Genomic DNA, 21,665 nt, shown 5'->3' with positions numbered 1-21,665 from the left:
GTAAGAAACATAACACACATGATTGTTAAATTAAATAATAATAATAATACATACATGCACGCATATGCTGATTCACTCTGTGTCTCTGCTCTGTCTTCCAGGATGCCGGCTTCATCTTCCACACAGCCTGCAGGCAGCTCCAGGCACCCCTTCATGCTGGCAAAATGGGTAAACAATTCTACCTTAAATCTTTATGATACAACATGTAGGGGGAGAGAAACACATCTTCTAGCAGCTGTTACAGAACTAAAAGAAAGCTTTTCTTTTCAAAAAAAAAAAAAAAGTTTTCTTGTCATTTGCTATAATTGGGTAATGTGGCCAATAAGGACTTACCCCTTCGATAGGGAATAGGTCAGTCCCACCCAAACCTATGGCTCAAGAGTAAGGCAGTGGTGAGGTCCCCAGAGGAAGATCAGAGTATGATTTGATTAAGGGATGGAAGACGTTTCCTACAAGTCTCTGTTCGATGACAAGTACCATGCTACGCTCTGGGGATACAATTCTCAAAGTCACAATTCCTGCCCTCCAGGAGCTCACAGCTTAAAGGAGGAGACAGGCAGTTACAAGGAAGGAAACACAAACATGAGTGTATAAAGAAGGGTCACCCTAGTCAGCCAGGCCAAGGGGCAAGGAGGCATAAAAGAGTGGAAGTGGGGGGTTGTCAAGGAGCTTCCTAAAAGAGGTGAATTTTGAAGGGTAAGTAGAACTTCATCAAGTGAAGAAGGGGAGAAGGAATTTCTAGGCACAGAGCACAGCAGGATCAAAGGCATAGTAAATGCAATTAGTTCAGAATGACTGGGGCATATATGGATGGGGAGAGGAAGCTGTCAGAGAAGAATGGTGAGATGTGAGGATGCAGAGGCCAGCAGACCCCAAATCAGGTCAAATTTATGCTGAGATCTATGTGGCAGTGGCATGAACTCAATAGTTGAAAATCTAGAGCAAGAGGAGAGAATAAGTAAAAGATCAGGCAGAAGAAAAGGAACCAGGAAAGAGTCTGAAAATGTGTTACCAGAGAAGTCAAAGGACTCAGATAAAATAGTAGGAAAAAGCATTTTTCAAAGAAAAGCACAGAAAGTGGCAGTTGCTGCAAAGAGATTAGGCCAGATAAAGCCTGGGAAGACTTGTGATTAGTAATCGATGTTGACCTTAACCTCTGACAGAGCAGCTTCAGTGATGGTGGAAGGGCCAGGACTGCTTGGAATTTAGTGAATGGGAGTTAAAAGTTGAAGGGATGATAGTAGGCTACTCTTTCAAAAATGTTTATATTTTGCAATAAAATATGCACTCAGGAACTTCCCTTCAGAAATTTATACTAAAGAAATAATCAGGAATATGTGAAAAGATTTATTTGCAAAGGTTGTACTATAATGTTAATTATAGCAAACAGTGAGAAATAACCCTATGATTGTGGTTTAAAATGGCTAAATTACAATTCATCCATACAATGGAAATTTTAATGCAATAATTAAAAATCATGTAGAAGAATATTTACTGACAGAAGTGTCAACTTACAAAATAGAATATCCAGAATGCTCTCGATGTTGAAATAAATGAATATTATAAGTGCATAGAAATAATATTGGAAGGATAGAAACCCAAATGTTAACACTGGTGATTACTTCCAGAACTGTGATTATGAGTGTTCAAAATATGTTCCATTATTTGTACTTCCCAATTTTTCTACTACTATGTTACTTTTATAATGAGGGAAAAAGTTAAGAACTTGCCAGTAATGAAAGGAGAAATAAATTAACTTCAAGGGAAATATGGTTAGGCTTCTATAGGTTGAGGAATATTTGAGCTTGTTCATGAGTGAAGGAAAAAGAAGAGGAGAGATTGAAGCTAGGAGAGAGGGAGTAAATGAAGGAGCCAGGCCCTGAAAGATAAGGCGGGGACTTGGGGATAAGAGCCCCAGGGAGATGAGGAGAAGATGACAGAGGACCCAAAGGCGGTGGGAAAGAGAAATGATCACAGAGGCACAATCACCTGCCGCTCAGTGTATGGAGAGCAGGGAGAAGATTAAGGGGATGGAGGAGAGTGGAAGAGGTTTACTTATAACAGCTGCTGTGGGGAATTAGGAAATCAATTAGCAATAAGTGAAGGGATTGTAAAGAGGCTCCAAGGGAGGGCCCAGCTGCCACTGAGGAGCAGGAACTGACCCCACTGTCAGTTAATTTATTAGCTACAGCTAAAGAGAAATCCAATGAATGTCCAAATAATATCCAGAAAATCTGACCCAGAATAAGTACACCCACTAAGGACTATACTAATGTATTGGCTTATATAAGCCCTGCTTGTCTCTTCTAGTTTGGTCTCAGGCAGTCTCTTCACTGTAATCATTATTTTTAAAAATAAATAAAGGAAATGAGTAAAGGTAATAAAATGAAAAAGGGTTTAAGGAAATGGCACTTTATCAGCCAAAATGATGAAGTGTTAAAAGATCACTAACACACTGGACCAAAATACATAGCCAGCTGTTTCCAAGACTGCTGGTGCTTGTTCACTTCCTAGATGAGTGACTGCAGAAGCTGTCCTAGTGTCTGATAATAAATAGTCTCTGCTTTGGCCTTACAGGTAGGTGATTACAAGATATCCCAGTCTCATAAATAAATGGTATCAGACTTTCCTATCTGACAGTATAATCATTACTATTCACCTTGAAGGGGCAGTATCAGGAAACTCAAGATTGTTAGAAACCAAGCAGAATCCTCATATTATGTAGTTTGTGTTTATTGGAGTCACTTCCTGGACTGAAGGAAAGGAGCTATCATCCGTTACGCATCTACTATGTACATAGTCTTTGCTAGGCCCCTTACATTTACTATTCTCATTTAATACAAAGTTCTGCAAGGTAGATATAATTTTCTTCATTTTATAGACAACAAAAGCAGCTCAGGGATGGTTAAAGTGGTGAAAATGATAGCACCTACTTCATAAGACTGTTCTGAGTATTAAGTGAGATAATACATGTAAAACATTTAACACACAGCAGTATTTAGTACTCTCCTCATAAACATTAACCACAATAATGACTATTAGCCATAATAGTCATTCCAGCATTTATGCTATTGTTTGGATTCTTCTTATCATCCCCATTTCACAACAAATGAAACTGGCTTAACTGAGGTTCCAGCAAGGCTCTCTATAGTCAATATCTGAACAATTGCTTTCACTAGGCTCTGCTGAACCACCATGATTCAGTACTAGATTTGAGTTCATCATGTCTTCATTTTGTTCACAGTTAAATAACTTTACAATCCCTTGAGCACATACCTGTGAGGGTGAGGAAACCCCAGAGAAGCAGTCTGGCCTCCAGCCAGAATAAGTCTGGCATCAGAAAAGCACTACTCAAAGGGAAAGGAAAGTCTTTTCAACAAATAGTGCCCATAAAACTGGATATCCCGGCTTCCTTGGTGGCGCAGTGGTTGAGAATCTGCCTGCCAATGCAGGGGACACGGGTTCGTGCCCCGGTCTGGGAAGATCCCACATGCCGCGGAGCAACTAGGCCCGTGAGCCACAACTACTGAGCCTGCGCGTCTGGAGCCTGTGCTCCGCAACAAGAGAGGCCGCGACAGTGAGAGGCCCGTGCACCGCGATGAAGAGTGGTCCCCGCTCGCCGCAACTAGAGAAAGCCCTCGCACAGAAACGAAGACCCAACACAGCCAAATAAATAAATAAAATTTATTAAAAAAAAAAATAATGGATATCCACATGCAAAAGATTGAAATTGGACTCCTACGTTACACCATACACAAAAATTAACTCAAAATGGATCAAAGACCTAAGGGTGAGACCTGAAAAACTATAAAACTCATAGAAGAAAACATAGGGAAAAGTTTCATGACATTGGATTTTCTTGGATATGACACCAAAAGCATAGACAACAAAAGAAAAAAATAGATAAACTGGACTTCTTCAAAATTAAAAACTTTTGTGCAAAGCACACTATCAATAGAAAGAAAAGGCACATTACAGAAAACATTTGCAAATCATAAATCTGATAAGGGATTGATATTAAGAGTATACAAAAACTCCTACAATGCAACTACAAATATAACCCAATTATAAAGTGGACAAAGGATGGGAATAGACATTTCTCCAAAGAACATATACTAATGGCCAACAGACACACAAAAAGGTGCTCAATATCACTAGGGAAATACAAATCAAAACCACAGTGAGATTTCACTTCACACCCGTTAGGATGGAGATTTTTTTTTTTTAAGGTAAATAACAAGTGTTGGCAAGGATATGAAGAAATTTGGAACCCTTGTGCATTGCTAGTGGGAATGTAAAACGGCGCAGCTGCTGTGAAAAACAGTGTAGTGGTCCACAAGAAATTAATCATAGAATTAGCATATGATCCAGCAATGCCATTTCTGGGTATATACCTAAAATAATTGAAATCAGGAATTCAAACAGATATTTTTACACCAATGTTCATAGTAACATTATTCACAATAGCCAAAAGGTGGAAATAACCCAAATGTCCCTTGATGGATGAATGAATAAACAAAATGTACATATATACAATGGGTTTTTGTTCAGCCTTAAAATAATGAAGTTCTGATATATGCTACAACATGGATGAATCTTAAAAACATAGTGCTAAGTGAAATAAGCCAGAAACAAAAGGACAAATACTGCATGATTTCACTTATATGAGGTAACTAAAGTAGTTATATTCACAGAGACAGAAGATAGACTAATGGTTGTCAGGATCTGGGGGAAAGAAGAATGGGGAGTTATTGTTTAATAGATATAGAGTTTCAGTTTGGGATAATGAAAAAGTTCTTGTGTTGGAAAGTCATGATGGATGCACAATAATGTGAATGTACTTAATGCTACTGAATTGTACACTTAAAAATGGTTAAAATGGTATATTTTATGTTATAAATATATTTTATCGCAGTAAAAGTTCTATTTTAAAAAGTGCTGAACATACAAAAAAGATGGGAAAGTTACATTTAAAGGTTCTAGCAGTTACCTTTAGGGTTTGGGATCACAGGTTCTGTGTCTTTTTCTTTACACTTTTTTCTTATTTTCCACATAATGAACTTCTGAAATGAGAAAAAAGGTGTTTATTTTTTTAAACTGCTGTACCTCCACTGGGATAACAGTGAAGGTGATAAAATATTTCATCAAGCACCAATTTTTGAAATGTCAATAATGATTTTCTCCAGAGCAAATATGGAGTTTACTTTAACACTATGCATAAAATAGTTAAAAGTAGTCTGAATAGCAGAGAAGCAATTTTGATACTTTTTTGGCAGAGGTTGATTTGGAATTTTTTTTTTCAGATGATTATTTACTGTGTCAGCAATAAACTTTAAATTACCAATATATACTGAAGATAAGATGCAGCTTCTTAGTCAATTCAACAAACATTAGTTGAACGACTCAGGGTGTGTTGGACCTGAGCCATGGTGCTCAAAAAACCCTTGCCCTTTGAGCCTAAAATATAATGGGGTGATCTTGATTGACTGAAAGTTCTCTCACCCTTTCCTATCACTACTACCGCTGGGGGTAACCATGGTTAATAATTTGGAGTATATGCCTCCAAACATTTTTCAATGCACACCATATAAAAATATTCTTTTTACAAATATAGTTTTAAAAATTACTTTTTAAATTCCACACTTACTAACATCTTTCCTTGTTAGTACATGAAGAACTACCTTTTATTTTAAGTTACACAGTATTTCAAAGTAAAGATACTTCATTATTTATTATTTATTTAGTCATTTCCTCACTTATGTACATTTAAATTGCCTACAATTTTTTGCACAATTACAAAAATGATACAACAAAAACCCTTGAATATTTATCCTTGTAAGCTCCTGTAATTATTTCTGAAGCACGAATACCTAAAAGTGAAATTGCTGGATCATGTCATACACTTTTAATTTATGCTACTTAATTGTATTTTATAATCCATGTGAGTCACCTTAAACCTTTCCTGGAACAATGTATAAACACATAGGGTGGGGATTTACTTTCAAAAGACACAAAACTGAAAATATTTGCAAACGAAGCAACTGACAAAGGATTAATCTCCAAAATATACATGCAGCTCGATATCACAAAAACAACCAACCCAATCCAAAAATGGGCAGAAGACTTACATAGACATTTCTCCAAAGAAGACATACAGATGGCCAACAAATACATGAAAAGATGCTCAAGATCACTAATCATTAGAGAAATGCAAATCAAAACCACAATGAGGTATCACCTCACACCAGTCAGAATGGCCATCATCAAAAAATCTACAAACAATAAATGCTGGAGAGGGTGTGGAGAAAAGGGAACCCTCCTGCACTGTTGGTGGGAATGTAAATTGACACAGCCACTATGGAGAACAGTATGGAGGTTCCTTAAAAAACTAAAAATAGAACTACCATGTGACCCAGCAGTCCCACTACTGGGCATATGCCCTGAGAAAACCATAACTCAAAAAGACAACATGTACCGCAATGTTCACTGCAACACTATTTACTATAGCCAGGACATGGAAGCAACCTAAATGTCCATCAACAGATGAATGGATAAAGAAGATGTGGCACATATATATAATGGAATATTACTCAACCATAAAAAGGAACGAAATTGAGTTATTTGTAGTGAGGTGGATGGACCTAGAATCTGTCATATAGAGTGAAGTAAGTCAGAAAGAGAAAACCAAATACCATATGCTAACACATATATATATATATAATGCATTCCATATATGGAATTTTAAAAAGCGGTACTGATGAACCTAGTGGCAGGGCAGGAATAAAGACAGAGACATAGAGAATGGACTTGAGGGCACAGGTGGGGTGGGGGGAAGCTGAGATGAAGTGAGAGAGTGGCATGGACATATGTACACTACTAAATGTAAAATAGATAGCTAATGGGAAGCAGCCGCATAGCACAGGGAGATCAGCTCAGTGCTTTGTGACCACCTAGAGGGGTGGGATAGGGAGGGTGAGAGGGAGGCAAGAGGGAGGAGATATGAGGATATATGTATACATATAGCTGATTCACTTTGTTGTACAGCAGAAATTAACACAACATTGTAAAGCATTTATACTCCAATAAAGATGTGAAAAAAACCCCCCACAAAACTGAAAGAGGGAACTTTGCGTCTTTTCAGGAAGCCCACAGAACTGGAAGTGGGTCAGGAATGTTTGGTGGAAGTAGGGTAGACTGAGGGATTTTATTCTTTGTGGTCCTCACTCTCCTTTTTACCTTTCTTCTTATTTAGACAATAGAAAACCATTTTGGACAACGGCCTGTAGCTCATACCAACAAATAAAAAGAAGACATTCTAGGGGACTTCCCTGGTGGCACAGTGGTTAAGACTCTGCGCTCCCAATGCAGGGGGCCCGGGTTCGATCCCTGGCCAGGGAACTAGATCCCACATGCATGCTGCAACTAAGGAGCCTGCCTGCTGCAACTAAGACCTGGAACAACCAAATAAATAAATATTTTTTAAAAAAGAAGAAGAAGAAGACATTCTAACTAATGAAGCTGCCCACCAACAGACTGGAGATCACCAAGAAGCTTCCCATTATAGGAACTGTTCAACCTGAGGTGAAATGGCCTACAAGAGAGGCCACACACTGTGCTGGTTAAAAGCACAGACCCTGGAGTCAGGATGCCTGGATTTGAGTCCTGGTTCTGTTACTTAGCTGGGAGACATTGGGCAAGTTACTGAAACTTTTTGTGCCCCAGTTTCTTCATCAGTAAAACAGGAATAATAACAGTACCTACCTGATAGAGTTGTTATACATCACTTGTTCTCTCCGTGTTTAAAAATATCTTTCAAAAGAAACAAGGAGGAAATTCACTTTCGAAGATTATATACCTTGTGGCAGTTAAAAAAAAAAAATCCCCATAGAAGTTAAATCATCCAAGATGGGGTTGGGAGAGGGAAGATCTTGAGGGTAAGACACTGATGAAGAATTCTGGCTCCCAATCCCTCAGAAGTGGGTGAATTCCAGAGCTGTCTGGGGAGCAGCATCATAATGAGGAAACTAGCAAAACACAGGAGTTGGAGAAACCATTATGAGAGAATATTCAAAGTACTTATAGGAAATTCTCTGGAGGGAAACAGGAAGTTAGGCATCATATCTCATTATGGTGAGGTGGAAAGAAAACTGGATGGCAGCCAGAGGATGGGGTTTTGGTTCTGACACTTGTGCCACCTTGGTCAACTGACTTCACCTGTCGGAGCCTCATTTTCCTTAAAACAAAATTATCTCTAGGCACTTTACTCTTCAGCTCTCAAAATCTTTGATCCTAGCAATCAGAGGTCAAGTTCAGGAGATATTTGATAGTCGGGGCCCTCAAACTAAGACAAATGAAAGGCTGTAGTACACAAAGCCCCTCCATCAAGGAGGCCAATCAAGGGACTCCTGGAAGGCTGAGATGTGGAACTGGGTGCTCACTGAGGGCTGATCTCTAGGGAACAATTTGGCTTAGTTGCCTCTTTCAAAGTCACAGAGCCATAGACTGCCAGAATTGGAAAGTACCCAGCCTCACCCTCTCACTCTGCAGGTAAGAGGAGGCTCAGAAAAGTTAACTCTCCTGGCCAAGGTCATCTAGCAAGACATGGCAGAGCCAAGACTAGCCCTCGATCCTCTTGACAAATCAGAGTTTTTCCCACTACCCCTGCTGTCTGGAAATGTGGATGCTCAAGGGCCTAGCACACAAGTACCCACTTACATATGATTTCTGGTTGAACAGAATCTTGGACACAGCAGGGCTGGGGCTAGGGTAAGGCAAAGGAGGCACTAGTGTCAGGTGCCAGATTAAAGGGAGGAGCACAAAAAACTCAGCATTCGAAACAAATAATATTTTTAATGCACTATCTAAAAAATTTAAAATTCATGAACAAAATACACAATATCAAAATTTTAAATAAAGACAGAATTGGACCCTGCACTTGTGCAAACCTGCCTCACCCATCTCATCCTATTGGAACCCTGGTTCCAATAAAATTTTGTTTACAAAAGAAGGTGACAAGCCATAGCCATAGTTTGCACATTTGATTGTTCATCATATTGCATTAAAACATTATTTATCTTCATTTCTGACCTTTTTGATGCCCACCCCCTAAATTTTGTGCCCATGGGGAATGCCTTACTTTCTGCACCCTAGTCCGGCCCCTGGGCAAGACAAGGAACATCCCTGTCCTCAGGCCCAGAGCATGCTATACCTAAAATCTAAGGTTTCCTGACCTGGGGTGGACGGCTCCCCCAAGGGAGTATGTGGATGGGTTCTGGGGATCCACGAATCTCCTCAGATTATAGGCAAAATACTGTGTTCACAGATCATTTCCTGGGGAAAAGATTTCGTTCCCATTTAATTGGTTTATTTGTTGTTAATAAGTTGGCAACACAAGGAAGGGCGAGGGTGTGCTCTCAGGCAGGCTCCTGCGCAGGGCGGGCTCAGGCAGGAGACGCTGCCCTGGGGCGGGAGCAGGGCAGGGCAAGGCCACCCTGTGGCACAGGGATGGAAGGAAAAGCCCCCCCGCCCCGACTTCTGGGGGAACCCCCTGGCATGAACACAGCGGCCACACAGCAAAGGGTCCTTACCTTTCATTGAGTCTCAAAAGGACCCCCAAAAGATTAGGAAGCCCAGCCACAGAATGAGGCAGGAAGTTTGCTTCTAATACACACCCACCCTACCCGCCCCTCCCCCCCCCCATTTTCCTGTCTCCTCATTCCTCCTTTATTATTCTTCCTGCATAAAATGCACCTCTTTAAGAAAAGGCTTTCTCACTGAAGTGCAAATGACTTGATAGAGCACAAAGCCCAGTTTATTCATTTAGCTCAAAAGCCTAGGGCCCATGTTAGGAGTCTCTTAAGGCAGCAATTTAAGTAATAGCAACAGGCTTTAGGAGGCATCTCCCCGGCCCTTCCACCTTAAATCACGTCTATCACCACGCGTCCTCAAAGACTTCCTAACACTTCCCTGGTGTGTCTCGACACTTCCAAATGGCCACAACCAACACCCTTCGACAAGTCGTGGAGTGTAGGTAAAAAGCAACACCTCCTGAAAAAGAAACGATCTCTGAGAACGAAGCAACTCAGCACACCAGCCACCCTTCCTCCCTGCGCTTCGCCGGCACAGGCCTCAGAAAAAATCCAGCCCCCAGCACGCAGGACAGGAAGCGCGGGGCAGGGGCCGCGCGGGGGCTCACGGGAAAGGGCGGGGCCGCTACACCCTTAAGGCTGCGCGGGCCCTGATTGAAAGTTGATTGATGACGCCCGGCTTCAGGCTACCAATGTTACTGCAATCGAACTGGCAAATATTTACCTTGGAATCCGAGTGACTGAAAATATTTGGTTGGAGCCAGATGCGTCGCGTGTCTGTCACAGAAATATTAGCTAAAGGAGTGATTTAGGAAAATAAAATGATGGGTGGGGTGCCTGCCTGACCGAGATGTTTACTTTTCTTTGGCTCCTGCGGAGCAAGGGGAGCTTCTGACAATCCCGGAGGGAATGTGAACAGCTGGGAAGCAGGCCAGACTGGGAGAGAGAGAGAGAGAGAGAGAGTCAGTTTTGGTTTGGGGCGGATAGTTTTACATGAATCAAAGATGTGGAAATTACATCTTCCTTAAAGGCTCTTAGTAATGCTCTCAAAACAATTGACCCTGGAGACATAAACTGTGAAGTGGTTTTGTTATATTTTCAGTTCTAGAGTTTATCTAAAATAAGGGCACGGTGCTACAACTTGGGAACCAACAACTCCTATCAGGAATGCTGTTTTCTGAGCGGTTTGTCTGTCCTGAGGTGTGGGTGAGCCAATTCATATAGCTTAACGTTGAAAAGATGCTTTCAACATGCCTGGCACTGTGGTCAACTACACTGGCCCATTGCCTAGCAATTCTCACAACCAGCACAAACCCGGGATGAGTTATCATTAGCTAGCTCCATTTTACAGATGAGAATCAGCTACAGAAACATTGAATGACTTGCCCAAGATCTCACGACTCACGAGTGGCAGAGCTGGAATTGAAACCCAGACAGTCTGACTCTGCTCTTTGCCTCCCCTTGAGAGCGTCAGTGATCGTGAGGTGCATCTCTGGCCTGTAATTCTACAGGTGAGGGGAATGAGACTCCTGCTGCTGACTGGGAGGCTTTGTGTGTCTGTGGCCAAAACCTCTTTTATTGATCTCTGTTGCTATCCTATGTGGTGCCAGGAGATGCTGCTAGTGAGGAGAGTAAAATTTAAATGTAACTAAAATAAGCCTCTAGTAAAGAATTCCAAAAAAGGAGTCAATATTTGATTTCTTTTTCAAATGTAAAGAGAATACAAGGTATATGGTGGTGTGGACTCAAGTGATAGTCTTCATCTCTCAAGGGAAGAAACAAATACTCAGAGGAGGCATATTGAGTACCTGACACCCATTACAGATTGGACCCACTTTCTCCAACCATCCTTAACATACTCTTAAACTAGAATCTGTGTCTAAAGACATGACTTTTTTAAAGAGGTTACATTCAATCAAATAGTTACTTTACATTCAATCAAACAACTGATTTTTTGGGGGGATCAACTGATTGTTTTAAATTGAACTAAGCACTGTTTTTCTAGATCTAATTCTGTGTTAACAGAAACCCTGTGATATGAAATTGGAGTTACCAAAATATAATTTCCAGATTCCCAGTCTCTTAGCCTAGAAACCTTCAAATCATCTTAGCCCCTGTCTCGCCTTTGCTACTCACACCTTCCTCAAAACTTTCAGCGACTCCCCTCTGCGTTGAGATGACCACCAAGCTTTAGCCTACCATTCTAGGCAGTCCTTGATCTGTCCCAGGCTAACTGGAAGCACAAATGTGGGAACCAAGAGAGCCTGAGGTTTAATTCCATCCCTACTACTGAATAACTGAGGAGACTTCCTTTCTCTGTGGGCTTTAGTGCCTTCATCTCTAAAATGAAGATGTTGGGATAAATGATTCACTGGCCCTCATTAGTGGAATACTCTTGGCATCTGCCCCTCTAGCCTTCTTTCCTGTGTCTCCCCTTCATGTACCACAAACCTGAGCCCCAGTACACCCAGGAGCCTGCACATTCCCATCTCTGCCTTATCTGGAATGTCCCTCCTCCCTCTTCTCCAGATAACCAAATCCTTTGCTTAAAGACTCAAATGTAATGCCATCTCTCTCATGAAGCTTTCTCGATTTCCTTGGTGGGAAGTCATTTATTCAGTCTAGCAACGGCATAACCTAGTAGCTGACCCTCCTTTTGAGCACAGAGCCATATTTGGATCATCTATATACCTTCAGGGTCCAGGTCATCTTTGTATCCTCTCCAATGCCAGGCAAAAAGAAGGCATTAAAAGCAGCAGGTAATAAATGGGAATTAAATGCTAGCTTGTGTTAACTACCAGCAAGTAGTATATACCTATTAAATGTAAGCTATTCTTTTTTAATGTTGATAATAATAGATATGTATTGAATGAGTGAATGAATGAAATAAATTGCAAACAAAAAAAACCTATGAAAATATGCCAAGTTTTGTTAGGCTGGGTCTCTAGACATGAAGTAAAAGAACTTATATTTTTCCTGGAAACATCCAGTAAACTGAGGCAATATTTGGGGTCAGAATTTCCAGTTGTGCATGTATAGACATGTTTAAAATTTAAAGAGCCATAGGAACCTTAAAGTTTTGAATGGGTAGTCTACATCAGATTTTATAAATTTATTTTATTTATTCATTTTTTTGGCTGCATTGGGTCTTCGTTGCTGCGCACAGGCTTTCTCTAGTTGCAGTGAGCGGGGGCTACTCTTCATTGCGATGCACAGGCTTCTCATTGTGATGGCTTCTCTTGTTGTAAAGCACAGGCTCTAGACATGTGGGCTTCAGTAGTTATGGCGCACAGCTCAGTAGTTGTGGCTCGTGGGCTTCGCTGCTCCGTGGCATGTGGGATCTTCCCGGACCAGGGCTCGAACCCGTGTCCCCTGCATTGGCAGGAGGATTCTTAACCACAGCACCACCAGGGAAGCCCCTACATCAGATTTTAATCTCAGCACCTTGAAATTCTCCATTCTTTCTGTTGCAATAAATATCCTCATAAATTGAGTACTTTTTTAAAAAGTAAACTCTAAAATAGAAAAAAATGACTTTATCAGTTTAACCAAAAGTGATATATAAATAAATTTCAAACTCAGTGGTCAAATACTACATGTATTCTAATATATAAATGCCTACTGGTACAACATGTCCTGTTGAGAACAGAGCCATTGCAAGTGAGTGAAGGCAATAAGCTGCTGTTGCGTTCTGTGGAATAAAATCTGCAACTATGGAAATAGAGTGCCTCTGTCTTGAGGAAAAAGCATTTGACCGTGAAAGCAACTCAGCACCAATCCTCATCTTGGCTAAGGAGAGGGTACAACATCAAGACCCAGGGGTCCAAGGAATGAAGTGTTTCTAACACTGCCTTTCTTTCCTTCCGTCTTTCCTTCCTTCCTCACTTCTTCTCTTGTTTTGATCCAAAAGGAATACAAAGTTATATAAAACTGAAACATTGTAAACACAGCACATACAGTGAAATATCGAAATCTCCCAAATTCCATCCCACTTCACCCCATCCCCAAGTATCATTGTTAACATTTTGGCCCACATTCCTCCAATTTTTTCCCTACATATACTAAAATTATTATTGTTACCATTGATTTTTATCACAATGGAATCATACTTTATATACCACTCAGTGACTTGCTTTGCTACATGTCGAATTCCTAGCTTTACAATATATTGCCCACAACTCTGCTGATGGGTTTTTACTGATATTCCTAAATTTTAAACAGTGCTCTGGTGAACATCTTTGTACACATACTATTTTGCTTATGACACTGCTTTCAGACAGGGCAGATTCCATCTTCAAAAGCTGCAGAGGAGGAACTTTAGTTCAGTAGATTTTTTAGTGATAAAGCAGTCAGTCAGTGGGGCAGTTTCAAGGTAGATTACATAAAACCATTCTTAGGAACAGAAGGCATCACACCACACCTAAATTCAAGGGAACTTCCCAAGAGGCTCTCTGCCCTCCTCCCTCAGCATCCATCACACAGGCCTGGTTTATCTTTGGAAGCTGAGCCAGTTATCTTTGATACCTGAGTTCCCTTGGCAACACCTAGATCTGAAGTACATCATCGTATCACAGTGTATGTAAAATGCATAAAGGGTAGGCATTTGCATCTGTGAATTAGGAGGATGACAGGTAGGGGGATTCAAGAAGTTCAACAATCAAGGCTTTCAGACGACAGGGGTGCATTTGAAAAGTCTTTTGTAATTAGGGGTAAGGAGAGTGGGTTTGTTTGATAGCTTCTTGCTGTCTGGCAGCCCAACCCCAGTGCTTCGGTGCAGAGCTCTGAGCCTGCTGGCTCCTCTGAGAGCCTCTGGAATCCCTTCCATCCTGGCCGGGAAGGGTAACTTTGACAAGTCTCTTCTGAGCGGGGGCTTTCCTTTGTCCCTGGTCAGTGGCCTCCAAGCTTGTCAGGTTCTGGTATGGGGTAAAAAGACCTACTGCTTCCTACTCTGTGGGGACAGAACTTCTTGTGTCTGTTGTGAGTGTTGCGAAATGGCCACTCACCCAAATAAACTATTTCTGAACACCCTCCCCTCCCCTTTTGTTTGTTTGTTTGTTTTTGGTCTGAGTCAGGAGATTTTCTCATTCTTTAGGTTAATGAGGATTTAAAAATACAGAACCATCCAATTTGAACTTGTCTTCCAACCCCTCCGACTGCCTTATTTTATAGATGAGGAAATGACTGGCCTAAGGTTATAAACCTTGAGAATCATAGAGCTTTTAAATCCCCACAGATTACTGTCTTTTAATTAGTATTTTGACTTGTTAACATCAAGGAACTATGAGAACTAGTAGAACATGCTTGTTAAAGGGTCCTTGTCTTGAATGCCACAGAGAGGTTTATCGACACAGAAATAACAGTTATAATAATAACAACAAATTATTATATTATATACGTGTATAGTATTCTTTAATAAAAGAATAATAATAATTATTAAAATGATAACATCAGGCACCATTCTAAACGCTCTAGATCCTGTTACTATCTGTTCCTTTTTTTTCTCTTTCTTGCTTTGCCTCCTCTTGAATTGATTTTTTTCTTCTACTTCCATTTCCCTCTAATTGTTTGGAAAGCATATGCACTGTCTATTATTTCAGTGATTACACTAGCTGGTTTAGCATGCTGACTTAAAGTCTGAAGTAACTGTCTTTACCTCTAAATAATCAAGGACTTTGGACAATTTTAATTCTACTATAAGCCCAGTATTTTTGTTTTTGCTTTGTTTTGTTTTGTTTTTTGGCCGTACCATGCGGCATGCCGGATCTTAGTTCTGCGACCAGGGATCAAACCTGTGCCCCTTCATTGGGAGCTTGGAGTCTTAACCACTGGACCACCAGGAAAGCCCCCCAGTATTTTTATTCTAGTCTATTTTCCCTCCAAAAATTAGACATTGTTATAGTATGTTTTTCCATAGTCCATATTTGCTGAGATATGACCTCATATTTACCAATATGTTTATTCAATGGTCCTTTTTGCACCTCAGGTTTTTTCATTTTTTATTCTGCTAAAGTACATCCTTTAGGATCTCCTTTAGTGAGGGTCTTTGTGTGACACATTCTCTCAGGTTATTGGGAGCAGGGAGGGCTGTTTTTATTTCTTTTCTCTGTTTTGATTTCCTAGAAATATTCTTTGTATAATACCTTTTCTTGAAATAAAGCTTCACTGGACATGGACTTCTAGGTTGATAGCTATCTTCTCTCAGCACATTGAAGAAATTCTTACAATATGTTCTCTTCCGTAGTTGCTCTTACAAAGTAAATTATGAGTGTAATTGCTCATTTTTTAAAATTAATTAATTTATTATGTCTTATGGCTGTGCTGGCTCTTCGTTGCAGCATGCGGACTCCTCGGTGTGGTGCGCAGGCTTCTCTAGTTGCGGCGCGCGGGCTGTAGAGCACAAAGGCTCAGTAGTTGCAGCACACCTGCTTAGTTGCGGTATGTGGGATCTTACTTCCCCAACCAGGGATCGAACCTGGGCCCCCTGCATTGAGAGCGTGGTGTCTTAACCACTGGACCACAAGGGAAGTCCCTAATTGCTCATTTTATAGGTGATTTTTTTTTTCTCTCTGGTTACTTTAAGATCTCTCTCTTTCTCTCTTTCAACTGTTTTGTATTCTGCTATTTCACTATGATTTCACTATGATGTGTCTAGGGGAGACTTTTTTTTTTATACATGCTGCTTGAAATTCACTGGGTTTCCTGGATCTAAGAAATACCGGCTCTTTTGCATTCTTATTATATTTTCCTGGAACTCTGTTTGTTGGACCTTTACACTAGCCTTAGTCTCTTTATAATATGTTCCTCTTTTTATCTCAGTCTAATACATGTGGATAATATCTTCAGATCCAGTTTTCTAATTCTTTCTTCAGCTATGTCTGACTTCTTTTTAATGCATTGAGGGGTTCTGGTACAGCTTTATTGAGGCATAATCAACATACAATAAACTGAACATATTCAAAGTGTACACTTTGTTGAATTTGGACATATGCATATACTCATGAAATCATCACCACAACCAGTATAATAAATAAATCCTTCATCCCTAAAAGTTTCCTTATGTCACTTTGTAATTCTTTTCGCCAGTTCTTCCCTACCACTACCCCTTGTCAAACAATCATTGATTTGCTTTCTTATAGATTAATTTTCATTTTCTAGAATTTTACACATATGGATTTATACAACATGACTTCTTTTTTTGAATCTGATTTCTTTCACTCAACAAAATTATTCTGAATTTGTCCATGTTGTTAGGTCTATCAATTGTTATTGTTGTTGTTGTTGTTGTTTTTATTTCTGCATAGTACTCCATTGTACGGCTATAACACTATTTATCTTGTCACTTGTTGGATATTTCCAGTTCTTGGCTACTACAAATAAAGTTGTTATGAACATTCATGTACATCTTTTTTATTTTTTTTTAAGACAATAATGTTTCATATTTCCACAAACAACTTGTGAGATAACCTTTTTTTTTTTTTTTTAAAGACAAAGAGCTTTTTAATTTTTATTTATTTATTTATTTATTTTTGGCTGTGTTGGGTCTTCGTTTCTGTGCGAGGGCTTTCTCCAGTTGCGGCAAGCGGGGGCCACTCTTCATCGCGGTGCGCGGGCCTCTCACCATCGCGGCCTCTCTAGTTGCGGAGCACAGGCTCCAGACGGGCAGGCTCAGTAGTTGTGGCTCACGGGCCTAGTTGCTCCGCGGCATGTGGGATCTTCCCAGACCAGGGCTCGAACCCATGTCCCCTGCATCGGCAGGCAGATTCTCAACCACTGCGCCACCAGGGAAGCCCCTCATGTACATCTTGTTATGGACATGTGCTTTCATTTCTTGGGTAAATATTTAGGAATGGAATAGCTGAATTATATTATATGCATATGTTTAACTTTTTTTAAGACACTGCCAAAGGGTATTCCAAAGTGGTTGTACCATTTTACATTCCCACCTGCAGTCAATGAGCATTCCAGTTCTCCACATCCTTGTGGTATTATGAGGCTTTTTGCTGGTAGCTATTCTAGTAGATATGTAATTGTATCACACTGTGGTTTTAATTTGAATTATCTAATGATTAATGATGCTGAGCATCTTTTTATGTGCTTATTTGCCATCCATACATCTTCTTTGGTGAAATGTCTGTTTAAATGTTTTGCCTACTTTTAAATTGGTTTGTTCTGTTATTATTGAATTATAATAATTCTTGACATATTTTAGATATAAGAATTGTGTCATAGATATATTTTGCAAATATCTTTTCCCAGTCTGTAGCTTGCCTTTTAATTTTTTAATGGTGTCCTTCAAAGAGAAAAAGTTTTAAATTTTGATGAAATATAAGTTATTGATGTTTCTATTATAGTTATGATTTTTGTGTCATATTTTAAAAAGATCTTTGACAAAACTTCTAAAATTTAAAACAGATGAATGAATATAACAAAACAGAAAAAAAAAATCTTTGACAAAGCCCAGGTAAGTAACATCGTCTTGTACATTTATACCTGGAAATTTTACAGTTTTAATTCTATATGTTTTGGTCAATGATACATTGAGTTAATTTTTAATTGGTAGGATGCAGAATCAAGGTTGATATTTTTCCATATGGCTACTCAATTGTCCCAACACCATTTGTTGAAATGATTATTCTTTCCCCCCATTGAATTACCTTGGTACCTTTGTTGAAAATCAAGTTACCTTATATGCCTTTGACTCTTTCTTGACTATTCTGTTATATTAATTTGTCTATCTTTACATCAATACCATACTGTCCTAACTACTGTAGTTTTATAAGTTTTGAGATCCAGTAGTGTAAGTACGCCAACTTTATTTTTGTTTTCTGGTTTTGTCTGCTTTCTTTTCAAAGTTGTTTTAGTTATTCTAAGTCTTTTTCATTTCTATATAAATTTCAGAATCAGGTCATCAATTTATTTTTTTAAAACCTGTTGGGATTTTAACTGGGATAATAAATCAATTTGGGGAGGACTGATGCTTTAACAATCTCAGGTCTTTTGTTCCATGAACATGATATATCTCTCCATCTTTCTAGGTCTTCTTTAGTTTCTTTCACCAATGTTTTCTAGTTATCATTATATAGTTATTGTACATCTTTTGTCAAATTTATTTCTATTTCATATTTTTATGCTATTGTAAATGGTATTGCTTTTGTAATTTTAATTTCTAATTTTTCATTGCTTATATATGGAAGCACAATTGATTTTTGCACTATGATCATGTATCCTGAACTCATGCTAAATTTGCCTATTAGTTCTAGTACATTCTTTTTGTAGAATCCATAGGATTATCTACAAAGATAATCATGATGTCAGCAAATATAGTTATTTTTTTCTTCTTCCTTCCCAATCTGTATACCTTTATTTTTTTTTCTTGACTTATTGCACTGGCTAGAACTGCCAGCATAATATTGAATAGAAATGGTGAGAACAAACATGCATGCCTTGTTACTGATCTTAGGGGGAAAGAATTTTCAGTTTTTCACCATTAAGTATGATGTTAGCTGTAGATTTTCTATAATATACTTTATTAGGTCAAGAAAGTCTTTTCTATTACTAGTTTGATTAGAATTTTTATCAGGAAAAATGCTTTTTCTGCATCTATTGAGATAAGCATATGGTTTTTCTGTTTTTTAGTCTGTCAGTATGGTGAATTATATCAGTTAATTTTTAAATGTTAAACTAAGCTTGTGTTCCCGGAATAAAACTCTCCTGGTTATGATGTATTATCCTTTTTATGTATTTTTGGATTTGGTTGACTAAAACTGTTATGAATTTTTGCATCTATGTTCATGAGGGATATTGGTCAGCAGTTTCCTTATAATGTCTTTCTTTGGTTTCAGTATCAGGGTAATACTGGCTTCGTAGTATGTGATAAGTATTCCCTCCTCTGCACTTATCTGGAAGTGTTTTTATAGAATTTGTATTATTTCTTCCATAAATATTTAGTAGAATTTACCAGTGAAGCCAGTCAGGAGTAGTTTTCTTTGTGGGAAGGCTTAAGTTCAAGCTCTTAAGTAGATATAGGGCTAATTCAAGTCATCTATTTCTTCTTGAGTGAAGTTTGGCAGATTGTGTCTTTCAATGAATTTAACCACTTGTAAGTTGTTGCATTTATTGACATAAAATTACACAACATTGTAAATCAACTATACTTCATCTAAAAATAATAAAAAATAAAATTATTCATAATTTCTTTATTATCCTTTGATATCTGTAGCATCTGTAGTGATATCACCTTTCTCATTCTTATGGCAACTTGATAAGTTGCCTCATAAATCTAGCTAGAGGTTTATTATTTCTGTTTTCCTTTCATTGATTTCTGGTCTTATCTTTTTATTGCCTTTCTCCTCCTTACCTTAGGTATAATTTTTTCTTCCTTTTCTAGTTTCTTAAGGTGGAAGCTGGGGTAATAAAGATTTTCCTTCTTTTGTAATATAGGTATTCAGTGCTATAAATTTCCCTCTAAGCACTGTTTGCTGAATCCCTCAGATTTTGATAAGTGTATTTTTATTTTTATCAGTTCAAAATACTTTCTAAATTCCCTTTTGATTTCCTCTTTGACTCATGTGATAATTAGAAGTTTGATATTTAGTTTTTAAATGTTTGGATATTTCAAGATATCTTTCTGTAATTGATTTCTAATTTAATTCCATTATGATCAGAAATAAATTTTTCATATTTGAATCACTTTAAATACATTGGTATTTCTTCTGTGGCTCAGAATATGGTCTATCTTGGTAAATAATCTTTTTTTTCACTTTAGAAAGAGTATGTGTTCTATGTGTACTTTATTTTTTTAGTATTTATTTATTTATTTATTTAGGCTGCTCCAGGTCTTAGTTGCGGCACACGGGATCTTTGTTGCAGCACATGGTCTTCTTAGTTGCGGCATGCAGACTCTTAGTTGCTGCATGCACGTGGGATCTAGTTCCCCGACCAGGGATCGAACCTGGGCCACCTGCATTGGGAGCGTGGAGTCTTGCCTTACCCACTGGACCACCAGGGAAGTCCCTCTATGTGTACTTTACTTTTATTATTATTTTTTAATGTAGTTTAATTTTTTTTTTTTTTTAGAAATTTATTTTTATTTATTTATTTTTGGCTGCATTGGGTCTTTGTTGCTGCACGCGGGCTTTCTCTAGTTGTGGGGAGCGGGGGCTACTCTTTGTTGTGGTACACGGGCTTCTCATTGCAGTGGCTTCTCTTGTTGCAGAGCATAGGTTCTAGGTGCTTGGGCTTCAGTAGTTGTGGCTCTAGAGCACAGGCTCAGTGGTTATGGCGCACGGGCTTAGTTGCTCCGTGGCATGTGGGAATCTTCCCGGGCCAGGGACCGAACCCATGTCCCCTGCATTGGCAGGTGGATTCTTAACCGCTGTGCCACCAGTGAAGTCCTCTATGTGTACCTTAAAAGAATATGTAGGGACTTCCCTGGTGGCACAGTGGTTAAGAATCCACCTGCCAATGCAGGGGACACGGGTTCTGTCCCTGACCCGGGAAGATCCCACATGCCGCAGAGCAACTAAGCCCGTGCACCACAAACACTGAGCCTGCACTCTAGAAGCCCAGGAGCCACAACTACTGAAGCCTGCGCACCTAGACCCCATGCTCTGCAACAAGGGAAGCCACTGCAGTGAGAAGCCCGTGCACTGCAACAAAGAGTAGCTCCCGCTCGCCACAGCTAGAGAAAGCCTGCGCGCAGCAACGACGACCCAACGCAGCCAAAAATAAATAAATTAAAAAAAAAAAAAAGAATATGTATTCTGTTCTTGTTGGATAGAATGTTCTATATATATCAGTTGATCAAGTTTATTGATAGTGTTGCTTATGTCTATTTGTTCTACCAATTATTTAGAGAGTAGAGTTGAAAAATCCGACTGTAATTGTGTGTATATCTTTTTTCTTTGCAGTTTTGTTAGTTTTTCCTTCATATATTTTGAAGCTCTGTTTTTTAGTTGCATAATATTTAGGACTGTGACATTTTCTTGAGGAATTGTTCCCTCTGTCCCCATGAAATGAATCTCTTTATCTCTGGTAATTTTTCCTCTGAAATCAGTTTGGTCTGACATTAATACAGGT

The 21,665-nt window shown here is 39.1% G+C and overlaps 1 long non-coding RNA gene across 1 annotated transcript in view; it reads right to left on the bottom strand.

Moving 5' to 3' along the window:
* LOC309636548 overlaps nt 1–21,199 on the bottom strand; it is a 34,808-nt gene extending 13,609 nt beyond the window's left edge. The window contains exons 1-4 of the long non-coding RNA XR_014250067.1: nt 9,588–21,199; nt 7,762–8,024; nt 4,991–5,063; nt 55–156 (exon numbers count right to left, since the gene is read on the bottom strand). This is a non-coding gene — a long non-coding RNA (uncharacterized lncRNA). The remainder of the gene's footprint in view (nt 1–54; nt 157–4,990; nt 5,064–7,761; nt 8,025–9,587) is intronic.
* Between the last annotated feature and the right edge of the window lie 466 nt (nt 21,200–21,665).

The sequence above is a fragment of the Balaenoptera physalus genome (assembly GCF_965194825.1).
Source record: "Balaenoptera physalus genome assembly, chromosome: 1".
Taxonomy (NCBI): Eukaryota; Metazoa; Chordata; class Mammalia; order Artiodactyla; family Balaenopteridae; genus Balaenoptera; species Balaenoptera physalus.
This window is presented reverse-complemented; position numbering and strand designations above follow the sequence as displayed.